Source organism: Apteryx rowi, unplaced genomic scaffold (genome assembly GCF_003343035.1).
Source record: "Apteryx rowi isolate R43461 unplaced genomic scaffold, aptRow1 scaffold_671, whole genome shotgun sequence".
In the NCBI taxonomy this organism is placed as follows: domain Eukaryota; kingdom Metazoa; phylum Chordata; class Aves; order Apterygiformes; family Apterygidae; genus Apteryx; species Apteryx rowi.
In genome coordinates, this window is record NW_020450951.1 from 64,743 (window position 1) to 79,267 (window position 14,525).

Consider the following 14,525-nt stretch of genomic DNA (forward strand, 5'->3'; position numbering starts at 1 on the left):
GTACAGTGTTCCTGAAACTTCTTGTGCATGTGGTATTTTCCTTCTGATGCCTGAAGCAATGATTTGATCTAACAGAGTTCTGTATATTCAAAGATCTGTCTGTCAAAGAAAATATATTAGAAATAAATTGGCTTATTACATTCAAAAATTATTACAAGTAATATACAATTATTTGTTAAAGTCATGGTTTTAGAAACTAGCACTGCTTGATGGTTATTTTTAATTTATTTTTCTTTCTTTTCCTTTCTCTTCCTTTCCTCCTTCCTTCCCTCCCTCCCTCCTTCCTTCATGCCTATTTTCTTTCTTTCTTTTCTCTCTCCTTTTTCCTTTTCTTTTTTTTTTTTGACACAGATTTTGTCCTGACAAGGGAGCCCCTTGGTTGATGGCTCCCTGCCCTGCCATGTAAGCAGCTGGCTACAACAGTTTGGCAAGGCTGTGTCCTGGGGAAGCCAAGAGACTCCATGGCCCAGCCAGGGAGGCATCTCTTGAGCCACCCAAATGCCGCCTACCCCAGTCAGACTGCCGTGCGCACTCTGCTTTGGTGACCCCGTCTTCCTGTGTGTGCAACCAGCTCAGCCTTTCTTCAAATGAGATTTTTTTTCCCCCCCCTTTTATGCTGATCTCAGAACATATTTCACATAGCAACCACCACATCAAAAGCCAGAGATATCATCTCACAGAGCACTGCTGACTACGAGACCTCCAAGCCTGTTTTTTCTGTAGCTGAGAACCAACAGACAGTTCTCACTAAAAAACATTTCTCATGCCTCTCATAGCTGTCCTTGCCCCACGGATCATCCCTCTGACATTTGATGCACTTACCACCACTGCTGTATAATACCTGATCATTGCAAACCACCCACACAATTGAAATCCAGTGTCTTAGAAATGGCCGATATTTGGCTCAGCTGCTGCAGCAGGACTATTTGGCTGGCAAGACATGCTGTCTGCAGGCCAGCAGCACGTCTCATCTCCAAGAGGCATGTTACTCTAAATGAGTTTTTTCTCCCTTCCGACCGCATTGTGCTTGTGTCCCTTAGGCTCTCTCAGCTACAATAACATCACTTCTGCTTAGTTTCCCAGGAAAGAGAGTTGTGCTGGTTCTGTTTCATGAAGTGACACAAAACCCATTGATGATGTTCRATAAGATTAGTGATTTTAAGCTCTCTGACTGTGTTTGAAATTTCCACCCTAAGTTAATACTAAAAACCAGAGGGACTAAGTAACAAAAGTGTGCCTGTGAAGCCCATTAACAATTAATTAACCATTTCACTTCTAAGAATAATTGAAGAATCCTGCATGCTCAATATAGCTTTTGTTCTGTACTTGGAAATAGAGTAAGCTACTTGTAGCCTATCAGGATGCCACTAGTAACTCAAGGGGAGGCCAAGGAAATTCAGCGAATAACTAATCTACCATCCAATTAATCTACTCTCAATTCCTAAAAGATTCTGCTAAGAGACTTTGTCCATGAACAGCCCAGGAGTTCCAGAAGACATGGAAGAGTGATAATTTAGTGCCAGTATTTTTTAAAAGACTAGCAGTGTGGACAATGTAGTTATACAACAGCCTGACATGAATTCTAGGAAAAATAATCATGGAAAAACGGATTTAGATGCAACACATGAATAAAGGATGAAAGTATAAATAATGCTAGTCAATCTGCATTAACGATTGTTTATTTTTTATCAGATTAAACTGTTTTTACCCTTTTTATGTGACACGTGAAGTTGACAGCATTCCCTGCAGAGCTATTATATACTTGGACTTCTGTAAGATATTTGACTTAGTACTCTCCCAAATTCTCACAGAAAAGGTTACCTTGCACGCATTCTTAAAGTACATTTTTAGGGACAGAAGAAATGGCTGGAGATGTTTCTAATAGGTTCTTGCAGAGGTCATTTCCTGGCCTACTGTTCTTCCGTATTTTTGTCAGTGATGGGAGAATCATTGCTGATATAATTTGTTCAGTCCATTTCAGTCATCAGAAGATGAACAGTGCCCTGATTATGGCATATATGTATCTTTCTAGAGAGAAAATAAAAGATACAAAAAGATTTTTAAGTCTATCAGAAAAAGAAAGAAAGAAAGAAAGAAAGAGAAAGAAAGAAAGAAAGAAAGAAAGAAAGAAAGAAAGAAAGAAAGAAAAACTGCCTGGAAGGTAAATCCAGATGAATTCAATTAGCAATTAGGATCACATTCTTACCAGTAAGAGCACTTAGGGGGATGAGTTACTTAGAGAAGTGAGGGATTTGTCATCTTCTGATGTTTTCCAGTGACAGCTGGATGCATTTCTACAGAATAGGGTTTAGACCTACAGTAAGTATTAACTGCATGAAATGACTGAGACCGTGAGGGACAAGTGGGATTTTCACCACATTACCTGGCAAGCCACCCTGGTGAAAGGTTTGCTGGAGCTTCTCTGTAAGAGCCTTCCTCTCTTTTCTTAGGAGAGGGAAAAATCATTGCTTTCTAAGATCTGATCTGATCTGATCTGATGCCTTTTGGCTCAGATAGTTTGGGCCAGGCATTGGTTGAAGTGCATATGTGTCTGAGAGAGCTGCAGGTGGTTGTCTTGGTGACCTGGATATTACTGCAGACAGTGTGCATGAGTTGGCTTGTGAGAGTAGGGGGAATTTCCCCTTCCTCAGAGGCTACACAGCCAGAGGCAGGGCACAGCCAGCCATCGTGGTGTTCCTGGGAGAAGCATTTCTCATGTGCCACCTCTGCATGTCCAGTCTGCACACTCAGAATTACACTGGTTCTGCTTGGGGAATTCTCCCCACGTTCCAGTGCAACAGGCATCAATGCATTTACTGTTCTGGGTTTGGTTTTCACCTTTCTCCATAGCATGGTGCATGGTCCATTTTCTGTGATCATCCAGGAGTTTTATTTAATGTATTTCCTGAAGCAGTGAACCTAGGACATGGCTAACACCTGCAATCCTCTGCTCCCCTCTCCAGCACATCATAATTGCTATTTTGAGATTTTACTACAGGTTTAAGTTTGCTACACAACGCTGGAAATGGCTTCAGTAAATGCTGTTGGATTTTCCTCTCTAGACATCCATTACCTGTTTGCCTGCTGGTCCCTTGCAGTTCAGTGCTCCTAAAAAGCCAGTGCTTGTGCGCAGTGACTGCAGCATTGTGTTTTCACTGTTGTTTCTGTCTGTTTTAAAACAGACAGTTTTCAAGCTGCCTTTCAGTGCTTTCTCTCAAGAAGATGACCATTTGTTTTTCTTGTTGGGCTTAGCTGTTTTTGTCTTCCAACTTCCAGCAGGCTGTCGTGTGGACTGAACAGAAATGGTTAATCTCTGGGGGGAAACATAACCCTTACTATCTGCTGCCATTTAGGATCTAATGACACCTCATGTAAGAGTTGAGGTGTTCATCCAATGCCAAGTTAGAGCTGGTAATTTCTTCTGCTTAGTTAGTCTCTGACAGGCATGTTGGTTGCTTCCTAAACCAACTGTGCGACATTGAACAATTGCTGTGCTCAGTGTCAGGTATCTGGCAAGTCTGGAGCCAGGCTGCCTCTTGGTTAGCCTTTGTCCATAGGCGATTTTGAGCCTTTATTTCATGAAGTGCAGGGAGGTCTGCAGATGAAAGAAGCTGGAGGATCCCAGAGCAGCCCTGTGATGCAGCACACACAACCCCACTCTGGATGGGCTGGTGAAATGGTTTGCACTGTTAAAAAAACAAACAAACAAACAAAAAAACCCTGAGAGCTCATAAGGCTCCAGGGATAAATAACATTTTGCTCTGAAAACCATTAAAACTTCCTCATTCACACAAACTGCAATACAGAGACACAAGAGCCCCAGAGGCCATTAAGCACTTGGTTTCTGGGGGATTATCGGTGTGTCACTTTGTTCCCATGGGATGGAGCTGAGGAGCTCTGCTGACCCTGCTGTCTGCCTTTGGCAGGTTCCCCTGCCGGCCCCGCAGTCTTGCCCGCCAATGCTGGCAGGGCCAGGCCAGCATCCTCTCTTTTGTCACTTCCTTGCTTCCCATCCCTTCACTTCTGGCACATGTAAAGCGCTCGCGAGGACACCACAGAAGCGAAGCTGCTCCTGGTGTGAAAAAGCCATTGGTAGGAATGACTTGGGTTATAGCTGGGGTGTCCAGAGACCACTGGTCTCCAAGGGAGCCCAGCTCCAGCCGCTCAGCCCTGAGCGAGAGCTTGCACTCTGCTGTCGTTCCCCATCCTAACATCCTCTTTTGCTTACTCTCATTTTTTCTCCTTTCCCTAACTGCTCAATCCTCCTTACTGGCAGGAATAACTGTTACAAAAATGAGATGCAGCAGGACTATTTCCAGCCATCTGCTGCCTGCCTTGCACCAAAGCTATTGTAACATGAGGTGGCTCCTGGTTGCAGACATGTTTTGCAGGAAGACAGGCAACAGGCAGTAGCTGTGTCAATATTGGTTCTGTGAAATGTTGCTGTTTCTTTTGTAAGCAGGCACATTAAAAGCGTTCGCCGGGTGGGAGCTTCATGCCCCAGCACATGTTTGTGGGTTGGCAAAGGAAAGTGCTGTGGGTCTGCCTGCCTGCCTTACGCTGAACTGAAATGGGGAGGAGAGAGAGAAAAGCCAGAGGAAACAAACGTCATGTGGATCAACACTAAGGTCTAAGAAGTCAATGAGAGCCAGAACCAAAAAAAGACAGGTCAGTGGAGTTTCCATGTTGGTGTTAAACTCTCGGCAATAGATCTGCTTGAAACACAGGATTGCCACACTGGAACATGACACTTTGAAAGGGACTTCTCTGCTGGATCAGTGTGAAAACACTGGTGCAACCCCAGCATGCCATGTGTGTGCAGTCTCCAAATGCCTGAATTTTCTTTGTTGAGCTGGAAAAGGCTTTTCCCAAGTCGGCAAATGCTCTAAAAATAGAGAAGAGGTGCCTGCTGGAGAAATGAACATACTTGGATGGGAGAGCTGTGACTTCACAGCATGAATGAAAGCCTAAGTCTTGTATAAAAATGTGCAAGTGTGTTTTAAATTAGTGTACTGTAGTGATCTTGTTTAACATCCCTCTGGCCAAGTCAACTCTACCATACCGCAGGTCTCTCACCTGGCTCCGACAAGGTCTGCCTCAGAGCATGACAGTCACAGACTAGAGGCCCATGGTGTCATGTTTAAAGACAAATGCAATGTCTTAGGATGCTGTATTTACTAGTATACAGTAGAGATTACCTTTAGAGGGCATGCCACAACATTAATTAATGAATGCCTTCAGCTACTATGAGGAAAGCCTCCCACTCTCAGACTGGTATTTACTCTGTTTAATAGATGCTGGGAGGATAATAGATGCTGGCAGAGAGGATAAGTGATTTACTGGGGGCTCAAAGTAAAAGGTTTTCCAGTGCCAGGTAAAAGTCTATACCCGTTTTCCACCCTATGTTTAGAAAGTCACTTTAAATAAAAATGTTTTGCTTTAAGTGCCACTGGGCAAGATTAACATCAAATATCATCAAAATGCCAAAGAAACAGTAAGAGGTTTTTGTTAAATAACAAATGGTAAAAGGAAATTTACCCTTCTTTGCACAGCAGGGAAGAAAAGGCACCAATCAATAGGGGACTAATGAAAGTATTGAACGATTAAATTGCCTCTGGCATTACAAATGAGGACTGTAGTCTTCTACATCTAAAACTTGATTTAAAAGGTCAGAAGAGGACTCATGCAGTGTACAGAGAAGAAACATAGGATCACGCTTAAAAGATTAGGAATTTTTTAACTGAACAAAGTCTTCCAACTAGAAAAACCTATGAAGGCTCTTTGTTTTGTGCTTCTTTTATCATTTCTTCTGCAGGAAAAAAGATCATTCCAAGAAAGGAAAGAAGTGAAGAGGTTTTCCTAGAACAAAGGCTTCCATCTCAGATTTTCATTTCAAAATAATAACTAGTGTCAAACAAACACAATATCAAACAAATTATAGAATTTTTTAGATTTTGCAGATTTTTATTTTAGTGTTTTGTCCTCTATTTCACAGATGCTACTAAGACTGGAAGTTCTGTATAGTTGTGCTAAACCGTTCCCAAAGTATTTCCAATCCAAATAGAATCAGAAAGCCCCAGTAACTACAAGCAAAACTGTTCTAATCCAGCCACAAGGTTTAGGTGCTTGTTTAGTTGTTTATCTAATCACCCGTTGTTAATTCAAAGCAGATTTTCCAGGATTAATAATTAACAGCAGTTGTGATATCTGTGACCATGAGGCTGTTAAATTTGTTTTATGATTTTTGCTGTCTCCATTTTAAATATTAAGACCACACGCCCTGTGAATGAAAGTTCAAATATATTTACTCTTGCAAATGAGGAGAGGTACGTTGTGGACTGTGTCTAAATATACAAGAAAATTTTTGTCTGGGTAGATCAGTTTCTCTGTGGGTGGGTGTGGAAACATAATCCTAACAATACATTTTCAGATAGGCTTGTACTGATGTAGAATAAATTCAAGTTAATAAAACTACGTTGACATATACCAAAGATCTGCTCCAGTGCTGGGTTTTGCACTCTAAAATTAAAGCTTCAATTGGATTCTTGCATCTGTTATTCTTGTCATGTACTTCAGAAACCTGATGAGCCCTTTGATCTTCCCAGCTTGCTTTTTGTCCTGCTAATAACTGGCAGCATTGCCACTTTATTTAACAGGTTCAGGATCAAGGCATAGGATGAATACTGATTCTGTTTGTACAGTTAACAGAAGGGAATGCTCTATAACAGTCCTTGCGAGCACCTAACAATTTGTACATTAAAGAAGTGGAAGCTCTGAAGACATAATCAGTCTAATATTTGAAGCTCAGTATTTATTCTAACTTAGCAATATTATTATTGTAACTGCGTTTTAGAGATCACTTCAACTAAGACATGAAGCTTACACAGAAATGAAAATAATTCCTGCCTGAAAAGCGGAACGAAAGTCTAGATGGTGCAAAATGGCTTGAGCATAATAGAAAATTGAAAGCAGCTTTCTGTTTTGAAAACCAAGAATAAACTTTCTTATATGGAATAATACTAGCTATGTACCTTCAATATGTGGGGGGTTTCTTTTTGTTAAATTCTCTCTCTCATTCTCCCTCATTTCTTACCACTCAAACCACCTAAATCGAAATACAGTCAAGGGGAAATGAGTCTAGTCCAAAGCTATTGTAAGTCCTTGGAAGATCTCCCATCTTCTCCCTCCTACAATAACATGTTGTCTGAGTTTGGAGCCTAATTTCACCTGCATGAGCTTTGGTGAAAGGATGAATGTGGAAGCCCATCCAATTTTACCTTTACTGGTATCCCTGTTTTCTGCCCCAAGGTGAGTGTAGGCTAACTTTGCTTGTGAGCTTTTGTTAGACAACCTAAACATCTGAAAGAGAAGAAATGCTCATATTGTTTGCAAGGCCATATATGGCCCAAGATTGTCTTGGATGTTGTTGATTAGAGAAGTAGCTAGTTGTGTAAGAGTTGAATGTGCTTCTCACACAGCAAATTAACCAATCCATGCCACTTTTGTTACGCATGTATTGATAAAGGATCTAACCCAATTTCCACAGCATATTTTGACATGAAGACCTCTAAAAACTTCCTAGTGGAAGTGCATTGTATACTCAAATAAGGCTGCTGCCAAGAGGTGCCTGTCTTTCTTATTATCTTCTGTCTACCTGTTATAAGTAGTTTAACAAATCCCCAGAGTCCTTGAGTTGAAAGCAGTTGGTATAACTGAAAGGTGTGCTCACCTGAAGGTAGATGAGGTGCTATTCCTGCAGCATGGCATTGCTTCTCCTCTGAAATTTCCCACAGCAATGCAGCAAAAGACATTCAGACAAGGAGAAGTCCTGCTACCTGACTGTGAATAACTTCTACTTGGCTCAATCTTAGAATGGTTTGAAATGACCAAACTGTCAACTGTTATCTGTACCCTGTTGCTTAAAATTAACTCAGATCCCAATGATTGGAAAATGGTAAATGTGACACTGATATTTAATAAGACCCTTAGGGAAATTTGAGAAGTACAGAGAGATAAATCTGGCTTATATACTGGGCAGATTAATGGAAACAATATTAAAAAATATAATTAGCACTTTTATAGATAAACATATTATATACAGGGAATGAATCAACRTGGCTTTTAGACTAAAATCTGTTACACTTATTTGAAGATGTCACCAAACATACAATTAAGGATGATCTAATCACCAAATCATTTGAAAAATGTCTCTCATTAAAGAATTTTTAAAAAACTAAGCAATTAGGGGGATAAAATTAGTGCAATAACAGGCTGCAAATAGGAAATGGAATGGGTCTAGCTGTAGAACTCCATAAATGTTCATAACTGATAATGAAAAGAAGGTGAGGAATTAGGAGACAATGTTTGCTAATGGTACTGAACTATTCACAGTAGTCAAAGTTAAGACCAAGCAGAGTTGCAAAAGGATTTCATGGGACTGAGTCAGTAGATAATGCAATAGCTGATGAAATTCAATATTGGTAAATACAAAGTAACACATGAAGGAAAAGCAACCCTGATTACACATTCACAATAATGGTCTCAAAATTAGTTATTACTACCCAGGAAAAAGATCTTGGAATCTCTGTGGATATTTCTCTGAAAATTTTTAATTTAGTACAGGCCAGTGATCAAAAAGCTAAACTGAAAGTTAGGAATTATTAGGAAAGAAATAGAGAATATCATCAGAAAATATCATCGTGCCACCCTGTTTAAGTCGCTGGTATGCCAGCAGTGTATTCAATTTTGGTCACATCATCCCCAGAGGTGCTATATTAGAGCTAGAAAGGTATAGCAAATGCCAGCAGGGTTGAAAATACAGAGATATGGTATAGTTCCTACGTGAGAAGAAACTAACGGAGGGACTGTATAGGATAAATGGTCCATAAAAGCAGGACCTGGAAAAAGTGAAGTGGGAATGGTTGTTTATGGTTTCCCATAGTACTAAAAATGGATTGCCAAGTGAAATTATCAGGCATTGATGACCACTTGTCATCAATGAGGAGCCCTTCCACTCCTATTTCATTTTTTGAAAAATTTAATTCGTTCAAGCAGTGAAACAATCAGTGTAGTCTTTGAAAATATCTTACTAGCTTCAGCACTTGCATGCACTCAAATAAATGTGGTAATTCATACTTCAGACAGTACGTCTGGCTTGCTGCAATTCAAGCCAAAGTTATAGTGGTTACATTTACTTCATCCCGTAGAGGTTTCCCCAGGTGCCAAGGCAGACCCTTCTGTTTTTGTATGAAGCTTGACACTCTCAAGGAGCCATTTTTGTCTCCTCCCTTTCCTTTTCTTCTAATAACCCACTGTTGTAAAGGGTCTATCTGAACCTGCACCTAGATATATCCAAAGAGCAGAACCTTTTGTATTGAGTAACTGTTACTACACCAAAGAAAACACTCTTCTAAAGAGTGCAGGTAACTTGTAAAACTACTATTCAAAAGGGTGATTCCTAATGGGAAGGTACCAATCACCTTGTGCATAGAATTTATCCCTTGCTGGGCTGGCATGTCAGAAAGCRTTTCTGGGCCACTATATTTTCTCTGCATACGGTATGATTGCATGTCAGCAGTCTTTGGAGCTCTTGGAAAAGATAAGCTAGAAAGAGGCAAGATCTTGGAGCTGACTCAGTTTGGGACCTGTCATCATAACATTCAGTCACATAATACGTATTTGATGTTGGCAGTACATTTGTCATCACATGTTTGAGAGCTCCTGTGAAGCTGTGCTGTAGAGGGAAAATTGCAGGTAAACAGAGACAGAAGAAAAGGACAGAAGGGTAGAAAGGAACTGACCTAGATGGCTAAGGAAGTACAGCTATTCCACAATCTGGATTCAACAATCTTCAGGTTGCCAGAAAAATAAAACACAAAGGTTGGTCACAGAAAATGAGAGCCGGGGTGGAGGGCTCTGCTCATCCCATTTGTCTCTTGAGAGCGGGGAGCGGGGAGGAGGAGAAGGAAAGGAGAAACCTTCTCAGGACATGGAGCCCTCGTCGTTGACATACACAGACACACTCCAAAATAAAAGAGAAATAGCAAGTAGGTTACTTGTGTTAGTAATGAGCTCTAAATTGAACTAAGTGGGAAGGGACAATGGAGGAGGATGGATAATTCTCTGGGCCAGCAGTGGGAAAGATACTGCTGAAGTCTGAAAATCCCTTCAGGCTATAAAAGAGGAAACTGCACATTTTATCACCTCCAATAGGCTGTCCTGAATTTGCTGAGTCTATGATTATTTTGACTGGTAATCTGACTGCAGTTTGGTAACAACGTTTTTCCTGTATATGATCCAATGTATAGTACTGCAATTTTCCAAAGCCCAAGGAGTTTTGGAAATAGAGCCCACGGCTTTCACAGAGTGGCTGAATTGAAAGCTTTAATAATTTACTATTTTAAAAGACGGAAATAAAAAGCTACATATTCTGTTGTTCAGGAAGGCCACTTGTGACTTTTTCAAAGGAATAAGAATGTAAGAACAGTGAGACCAAGGGTTTAGAGGGTTAATAACCCTCTCCCCAATGCAGGCAGATGCCCAGAAAGGAGTAGGGACAAGAATATGAGATATTTTTCTTCTCCCAGTATTCTCCAGACCTCCAACTAGTTTTAGGGCTTGGACTTTCCTGACCTGGGTATGTTTTCCATATCAATCCTCAGTGGATTTCCCTTTCGACTACTCACCCAGTCATCCCCCTGAGCTATGTACTTTTTCCATTCACAAGACCCTTTGGTGATAGGTTGCACAGGTTTATTACTAGCAGCATGACAAACCCTTTTTTGTTTGTTTTGAGCCTCATTCCTGCCACATTCTTCTGATGCTCCTTAGTGCAATACCTTGGGCATTGCACCAATCCCTTAGGATCCTGGCTCTCTGAAGCACTAAGTAATAATATGCATGTAGCCTGTTACCATGTATTTGAAAAGAACCGTAATTTAAAAGAGCACAAAAAGGAAAGGAACATAACAGAAGAGGAATCTGAATAATGCTTTCTCTCCAGTTAGCAGATTTGGTGCATTGAGAAGAATCAGACTCTCCTGCTAGCTCCGGCAATTCCGTTTCACACCCAAAACTAAGTGGAAAAATGAAAGTGCCTCAGGACTGAATTTCAACTGTAATTATTTTTCAGGTCACTTTCTTTCTGACCTAATAGCACAGTAAGAGCTTTTTTTTTTTTTTAAGTATGTCGTTATTTTCTGCAGCTACAATTCTATCTTATGTTAGGTTATTTTGTCTAATATAATGGATTTGACCCTCTAGTCTGGTTGAAATACATTTTTCTCTGAAAAGGGTGAAATTACCCAAATTACTCACCTGTGAAAAGGAGATCCTATTAATGGTACTGGGTCCGTAACATACAGAACTGCATGACTACTCCTGGACTCTGGTCATGGCCTCTGGGACTTCCAGACATTTGGGATTTAGATTGTCTTGTTTGAAAAACAAAGCTGTCCCTGAAAAACAGACCTTATCTCTAGGAACATCCCCTTTTCCTTGCAATAGCCAAACATTTCTGATTCATCAGGGCAACAAAAAGAAAGAGTGTCTGTGCTGCTACAGCTCTCAATCTGACTATTTATGTGCTTTGAGCAAGGCTAACAACATAATTCAAAGAACTGGTGGGTGATACATGCCTTTCCATTCCTTGAGCACTCTATGGGTGGAGATTTATAGCTGATAATGGTAGTATATGTTAGCAAAGCCAACCCCTCAGCATTTTGGCACCTTTACTTCTCTGGAAGTTGGGACTATGCCAAATGATATGCAATTCATTATTGTTAAATAGAACTGAGTTTCTCCATAGCTCATTAATTCACTTATGCCTCCAATTGTCTCTTCTTATTTTCTTCTTATGTCTCTTCATTGCCCTTTAGAAAGCATTTTTGCTTTTGGTAATCAGGCTGGTAATCAAAGCCTTCAGTTACAGACACAAGCTCCTACTTGCAAAATCCCTAAAGAGTTGATTGCTGGAAACTGGGAGGTTCTGCCAAGGAAAAAAAACACTCCGCTCCCTCTGTTTAAGCAGCCTCTGCTGGCTACCATTAGAAAGCCAACAAAATGGATCTTTGCTCTAACTCAATGCTTATGTTCGCATGAGTAAAACATAAGGAGAAAATTTTTGGTTTGAAAAGATGTATTTTTTCATGTAGCCTTCAATTTGATATGTGTAATGCCTGTTAAGTCAGAAGATACATATCCTATTTTCATTTGGCTCTGAAATGCTATAAGCAGAGAAACAGGGAAAAACAGAGAAAAAAGTTAGTTCTTTGAACAGACTGTCAAGATTCTCTAATGTTTTGTTTATTGTAGAAGAAGTTGGGCTGATTATTCATGCATAATTTCATGCATAATGATATATGAACCCATAAAAAGCAATAATGTAACTTGTGTAATTAATTTGTAAATATGTTCACAGGTCTATTTTTCCATTCTTTGACTGGGTTTAATCCCACAGATTCAGAAGAAGAGTTTCAAAAGTATTCACTGTTGGCCTAAGTCTACTCTCACTTCTGTTAATGTAAATAAGTGTCGCATCCTGGGTACTTTTCTTCTGTAGACTGTTAGGTGAATTGACCTCAGTCAGGTAGCAATGGCATTTTCAGTTTCTAAATATGACTCTAAAATAGTCTGAATTAAAAAAAAGGGTGGGGGGGCTACTTTACACATCATGCTAGCCCAGCCTATAAACAACAGTTTTAAAAAAATATTCACTRAAACAGAAAAATTAGCCTCTGATTTCATGTTCAATGCAGTGTAATATAAACCATACGCATATATCAAGTAGGGGAAGAATCTTCATCACAGGTTCAAGATTCAATTTCTGCATCCTTTTTCTCAATACAGAAATCTGAGTGATGAAAGACCTCTGTGAAGGTTACTTAGAAATCAGTTTCACCAATCTTTCCTAGCCTGGGTTTGTTTAGCTTTTAGGGGTGCTGCCAATCCCAGCTTCTTTTTCTCTCTAGTAAAGCAACTGATGGTGGGGAGGAAGACCTTACGGTGCTCACATGTATGTGCAAACCCCTTTTTCTCATATAGGTAACCCATCTGGGGTGGACATCTGTAGCTGCAGTAGAAAGCGAATTATGTGAACCTGGGCTCATGTGTGACGATGAATGAGTTTCAACAGGAGCCGTAAGGTGAGAGTCTTTGGCCTGTGCTGTATACACTGTCCTAGCACACCCCTCATAAAAATGTCTGAGTAACAGCTAACTCATTGGCAGGCTTCTCTCTCTCTGGTTTAGGAAATGGTTTCTTTTGAAAACTTCTTAAATTATTTGTACAATTTCCAAGGTAAGTGTCAATAAGTTATGAAGCTTATTTGGTGTTGGGGAAAGTGCAGTTTAGTCACTGCAATGTTTGTTCCAGACTGTGCAGGGTCTCTGCTTGGCTCATGCGTTTATTTTTAAACTGGTCTTATACAAACCTGCAAACATAATACAGATAGTCAAGGATGAATTATGTAAAATTGTTGAACATTAGCATTTCCATGACACCATGTAGCCCTCATCAGAGGAGCCCTGCAAGATTACTCCTGGACAAAACAGGGAAGAAAAAATCTAGATGCAATACAGAGACTTAGGAAGGGAGATTTTATGTATGTGTTGTGTCTTCTCTCTAGGTTTCCATTTAATTTTGGCCATATCCCACTTGTGCCATTGTGCCTGACCTTTCTGGGACCAGCCATGTCTAAAGGACACTTCTCTGTGGATTTGTCTAGAGTGAGAAAAGAAGATGGAGTGAGAAAATGTTTGCCTAATGTTCTGGCTTAGCAAATTGCTAAAGGATTTCTTTAAAGAATAATGATTAACAAAAGTTAGCTAACGTCTTTCTAAAACTTCTTTTTTCTAATTCTGGGAAGGGCAGTTTGAGTTAGAGGAATATTAATAGGTAACATTAATCCAGTCATGCATAAGCTTATGTAGTAATGGATGGAAATGTCTGGTGGTATTGGGAACAACTCACATTATAATTGCGGATCTAGCTAGATCTCTGGTTGCCTTGTGGCTATGGGTGTCATGCAGGGCAAGAATATCCCAACCRAATCATGCCATGGCTCCCTTCTGACCTGCACACTCATGCTCCCCTGGCCTACTCAGGGATCAGCTGAACATGCACTGAGCCCCCAGCCTGAGAGCAGGCTCCCGAGTGCACAGTACACACATGGTTGTCGTTCATCAGCGTGTTTTCACTTACTTACTTTTCTGGGAGTGGAACAGTTCAGCCAGGACTTAGCTATCTTGCCTAATACAGGCCACCTACAGCCAGCCTGCAGGTTCACCTGGTGTTTGTGCACTCGCAGGCCTTTCTCTCAGCCCTCATGTGATCAAAGTATCTTTATTTAGTATTTTGGACCATTCTACAATGTCTCTGCACACATTTTTGCACACATTTGGTCAGAAGAATGGACTAGGTCATGTCTCAGTTTCTCTTCCCTTTCTGTGATTTAATGTTTGGCTTACTGCAAAGACAGACCATCCTCTGCGACCCTCTCTCTCTCTCTCTGCAGCCCCTTCTGCGAG